This window comes from Otolemur garnettii, unplaced genomic scaffold, assembly GCF_000181295.1.
Source record: "Otolemur garnettii isolate 467f Iridium unplaced genomic scaffold, OtoGar3 scaffold00086, whole genome shotgun sequence".
NCBI classification, from domain to species: Eukaryota; Metazoa; Chordata; class Mammalia; order Primates; family Galagidae; genus Otolemur; species Otolemur garnettii.
Window position 1 is genome coordinate 5,399,634 of NW_003852481.1, and position 5,720 is coordinate 5,405,353.

The following is a 5,720-nucleotide window of genomic DNA, read 5'->3' on the forward strand; positions in this document are numbered from 1 at the left end:
ACAAAAACTGGTGTGTTATAATTTGGTTTGGTGAGATTAAAGAATCTATAGACTCAGGGGACCCCGTGGGGTGGGCCCTGGATGAGTCAGGACTCCAGAGGGTTTTAAAGCCACGAGTGATACCAAAAGTATTCTCGGAGGATAAATCTTTTATTGAGCACAGGGTGGGGAATATAATGAAGAAAGTGGAAGCTTAAACAAGCCAGCAAGAGGGTTTTGCGAGGATTCAGAGATGGGAGGACCTGGAGCAAGCGCGGTGGAATTATAGAAAGAAGACAAAGATAGGAAAGTATAATAATAACTGGAGAGAAAGGGGGGAAGGAAAACTATTGAAGTCTGAAACCCAGGTACAAGGAGAAGCCGTGGAACTGGGTTTGAGAGGCCTGTGGGGTGTTGAGAGGCGCTGCTGAGGAAGAAGGAGGGTAACAATGACAAGCCAGTGTCACCAAGGCAAGGACAGCAGAGATGCGTTTCCACAAAAACAAAAACGTGGCAGGTATGACTGTAAAACAAAGAAACACTTAGGCCCACCTGAGAGAGGCTTCCAGGATTTCCACGGGATCCAGGACAGGGCTCAGCAGGTGGGGTCAGGCAGATCCGTCTCTGCATCCCAGCTGTCCCCTGCGAGCTGTGTGACCTTGGGAAATGTACCTCACCTTTCTGGATTCCAGTTTCCTCCTCTCTAAAAGGAGATAAACAATAGGTTAGGTTAGTTGGTCATTAAGCAAAATAATTATTTGTTCTTGATTCTTCAAGACGATTCCCCAAGCTTAACTTGGAGATAGCCTTCCCTGAGATCACAGGGGAAGTCATTTTTTAGCCCCCTCTCCCTTGGCCCATTTGCATAAGAAGGAGAACACTGCTTACATCTGTGGTTCTTGACTGTTACCTGTGTCTGAAATATTTTTAAGTTGCACATTCCCGAGCCCTAATCCAAGAACTTCTGATTTGACACTTCTGGGCAAAGCATCAGTATCTTTCTAGCTGAGAATCGCTGATTTTCATCAAAAAACTCTAGTAGAGAATGAGTAAGAATGAGCATGGCAAACCCACCCAGCCCAGCTCCTGGCACACAGTCCTGTTTCATAACTGGCACTGGTCAGAGTGGGGGGGCTGGTGATGGGTGGGCAGTGGACGTGGTGGGGTGATGGTGATGGAGGCTGGGTCCTGCCAGGGGAGGTGGTAAGTGACAATGAGGGTTGGAGGACAGTAGAGGCCAGGTCCTTGGAGGTCTCTGACTCAGCAAGACAATTGAAACTTTCTCTGGTGGAGCATGAGGAGGCTGAGAACGGGACACTCCAATGGGAACAGGCGTCCATTCCAGCTCCCCTTAGGGACTTGTTCCTGCGCTGGACCAGAGGAGGGGCAGATCTTTGGAGATCAAATTCTTTTGTCCTCCAAGGCAGGAAACAAAACTAGAAGCACAAACTGCAAAACTCTACATGAATCTGCAAAATAGATAAATTGTATCAAACTGGGTCTTGCGACTGCAACAAAATTCAAAATATGCTTTGATAGTGCACACACAGGCTGCATGCGAGACGGTGGGGAAAACCACAAAAAACAAAGAAGAAAACCACATGAGCCTGTGCCTCAAGTATCTCCCTGCCTTTCTCTTGGAAGGACACCTGTCACTAGATTTAGGGACCATTCTACATCCAGAATGATCTCGTCTTTAACTATACCTGCAAAGATACTTCTGCCAGAAATTCAGGGATTTACACATGGACACTTGAGAGGGGGAATTACCTCTCGATCAACTAGGTCTCCTGACATACATAATAAAGGATATAGTTCCCGTCATCTGTTAAAAACCTAAGACTAAATGTATTTGAGTCCACATTAAGAACTCTTCCCCGTGGAGATGCTTAGTTTTCCCTTCTTAATAAAACTGCCCAAGTTATCACCAGCAGAAAGCATCTTTATCTTTTCTAGAAAACCCCAGAAATTAAAGGAGGCCAGGATGCTGGAGGGAAGCGACACCATCCTCATCCTGAAAGTCCTGCTTCCCTTCTGCCTGCCGGACGTTGTCTACCAAACCCAAACGTCACCCTCTGAGGCTTCCCTTAAAGCCCCTTCACTGACCCTACTCACAGCCTCACCAGAAATACACTGAGCTTTCTGTTGACTTTCAATTAGCTGGGGGGGACTTCAGGTCACGATTCAAGTCTCTAGGCCTGTTTCTTCCTGGGGAAATTTAAAAAGAAAGAAAAGGGAAGAGAAAGAGAAGGAGGGAAGAAAGGAAGGGAGGGAGGGAGGGAAGAAAGGAAGGGAGGGAGGGAGAGAAGTGAAAGAGAGAGAAAGGAGAAGAAGAAAGAGAAGCAAAGATAAAGAGAAAGGGAGTGAGAGAGGGACGGAAGGAAGGGAGAGAAGTGAAGGAGGGAGAAAGGAGAAAAAGAAAAAGAAGAAAAGATAAAGATAGAGGAAAAGAGAGAGGGAGGGATGGAAGGAAGTTCAGGAACACAGGGCAGCAGTATGACCTTGAAGGTTCTCAGCCTAAGACTTGAGGTTGTTAAGCAAGGGACCCATCACCTCTTTGTAAGACCTGCATCCAGGGCTCGGTGCCTGTGGCTCAAGCGGCTAGGGCGCCAGCCACATACACCTAAAGTGGCGGGTTCGAATCCCCAGCCCGGGCCCGCCAAACAACAATGATAGCTGCAACCAAAAAATGGCCAGGCGTTGTGGCAGGCGCCTGTGGTCCCAGCTACTTGGGAGGCGGAGGCAGGAGACTCACTTGAGCCCAGGAGTTGGAGGTTGCTGTGAGCTGTGATGCCACAGCACTCTACCCAGGGGGACAGCTTGAGGCTCCGTCTCAAAAAAAAAAAAAAAAAAAAGACCTGCATCCAGGGCTCATTTCCATGTTCAGGGAATATTTCATCTCCTCCTCCTCTGAGTCCAAGCCTAGTTCTCCCTCTTTTTCTGCCTCCAAAGGGCCCTTTCCAAGGCTGATGTTACTCATCCCCTAACCCAAGTCCCAAGTCCTCAGTCTGTTGTGCTGATCTCTGCCTCCCAGATTGCCCAGTTCTCTAATTCCCCATCCCAGAGCTCTTCCCTCCCACCTGAAGGAAGCAAAGCCAGGTCTTCTACTCCTTTCTTCACCTCCTGTCTCCTCACCAATCACTTGATTATTATTTAATGAAGATACATAGAGAACATTCTCAGCAAATCACCACTCCACAAATGCCTGGCTCTGAATATTAACATTTGGAATTCACACATCCCCCTATCAACCAGAAAGTGAATATGAGGACCAAGAATTGGCTGGGAAGTTTCTATGCCTGTCCTTTCAGAGGTGACAGATGGTTCCCAACAAAAAAATACCAGGCACTCTTAATAAAAAACGTGCGCACCAAACCAAAAGACAGAGATGGAGAGAAACTTGGCAAGCCTCACCACTACAGTTTATATTTGGCATTTGAAGACATCGGCTGTAGGTGGAGAGGTCACATCATACCACAATAAAATCCTCTCTTGATTGGGGGGGGGGGAAGCAGGCAATCTTTACATGTTTGGTATTTTTTTTCCTACCAGGCATTAAACTCAAACACCAGACTGCTGAGCTCAAAACCAAGCACTTGGTGTCCGTGCAGCCTTCGAGAGCTTGGAGCTATTCTAACATCCTGGGGAACAAGTCCAAGGGAGGCCAGGACCGTGGGTTTCAGGGGATCCCTTGCCTCAGCCAGCTGCCATCCCGTGCCCCCCTTTCCTACCTCCTTCAGGAAGTGGCTTTGAAACTTCCAGAGTGTCCTCGCATCCTGGTCCGCCCCAGAATGTCAACAGTGTTTTATTTCCTGAACTTGCTGGGGTGGGGGGGGAATATCTGTTTCACCCCTGTGCCTGCTACTGTCCCTACCCAGTAAGCCCTGAGTCCTTCCAGCCCGCCCCTCCCTGCTCTGAGGCTCAGCCAGGGGGGTAAGCTTTGGGAGCTAGAGGGCCACTCTCCCTCAAGATCTCACAGCAGGACTGGAAAAGGTTTCCTCAATGGTTAGAAAGCCGAAAAACATCAAGTAGGAAAAAAACTAAGAGAGTTGTTCTGTTTCCAGCCTGCCCTAGGGAGTCCCTGCGAGCCATTATTTGGAAGCCTGGAAGCAATGCCCTCCCTAGGGTGCCTCACTCCCTCGCACAAATACTGAGAGACTAAACAACAGTGCTGGACTTCAGAGTTTCCAAAGCCCTGACATGGCTGGAGTTCTCTCCACCAGCGCAATGGCTTCCTGTGGGCCAAATAATTCTTGGAGTCAGATGTCAGAGGAAAGGGGCTAAAATCTGAAAACCACGTCACTTCTCTAGAAAGCATAGGTGTTAGTAGTCACCACCTTGTGGGTCCCCCAAAGCCCAGATAGCTCCAAACTGAAAAGGTTTCCATTCATTCATTCAGCACTTAGCCTGGATGGCTCACACATGTAATCCCAGCTTCCGGGAGGCTGAGATGGGAGGATTGCTTGAGGCCAGGAGTTTGAGAACAGCCTGAGCAAGAGACCTCTTCTCTACAAAAAAAAGATGTATGATCACAGGTACCTGCAGCCCTGGCTACTTGGGAGGTTGAGCCAGGAAGATTGCTTAAGCCCAGGAGTTGTAGCTTGCAGTGAACTATGATGATGCCACTGCACTCTAGCCTGGACAACTCTGTCACACATGCACACACGCACACATGTCCACACACAAAGGCATTTAGCACCTAATATGCATCAAGGGTTTCAACAGTGCCTGTCCTGTTAGAACTATTTTAGGGGCTTTTGTTTGTTAGGGTTTTTTGTTTTTGTTTTTGTTTTTTGAGACAGCCTTGCACTATCATTGGAGCCAAAGTGCCTCAGCCTAGCTAACAGCAACCCCAAAGTCCTATATTCAAGCCATCTTCTGCCTCAGCCTCTCCTAAGTAGCTGGGTCTGCAAGTGCCTACCACCACCCCCAGCTACTTTTTCTTCTTTTAATAGAAAGGAGGCTTCACTCTTGCTCAGGCTGGTTTCCAGCTCCTGATCTCAAGCAATCCTCCTGCCTCAGCCTCCCAGAGTGCTAGGATTACAGGAGTGAGCCAGCGTGCCCAGCCCTATCAGAACTGTGTTAATGGGGAAATATACAAGGAAACTGTGATCTTGAAACACCTGGTAAGTTTTATTGAAGACATACAAGGTGTGTTGTACAGCCCAAGGCAGGCAGAGGTTTCTGGAAGAAGTCAGGTCTAAACAGAAGGAGGAGTTGGCCAGGGGAAGAGGGAGGGAATGAGTGTCCCAACAGCGATCCCTGAGGCCTGGGATTGACAGAGGATTGCCATGTTCTCAGCCATTGTAAGATGTTCAGTTTGGCTGGAACAGAGAATAGAAGGAAGGGTTAGAGAGAAACTCAAAAAGGAGACAGCTGGGTGGAGGATTATAGGTGCTGTGAGTAGTGTGGACATTCTCCGAAAGGTGTCTAGAGAGTTGTAAGTGGGAGGAAGGAAAGAACACAGAGAGGGGAGCAAAGGACAGGACCGGATCTGCAACTTAGAACGGTTTCTTTTAGGCTCGGCACCTGTGGCTCAAGCGGCTAAGGTGCCAGCGACATACACCTAAGGTGGCAGGTTGGAATCCAGCCAGACCTGCCAAACAACAATGACGGCTGCAACCAAAAAATAGCCAGGTGCTGTGGTGAGCACCTGTGGTCCCAGCTACTTGGGAGGCAGAGACAGGAGACTCGCTTGAGCCCAGGAGTTGGAGGTTGCTGTGAGCTGTGATGCCACAGCA

The 5,720-nt window shown here is 48.7% G+C and overlaps 1 pseudogene; it reads left to right on the plus strand.

Annotated features, from left to right (window-relative positions):
- Window positions 1-465: 465 nt before the first annotated feature.
- LOC100953571 overlaps window positions 466-5,720 on the plus strand; it is a 9,741-nt pseudogene continuing 4,486 nt past the window's right edge.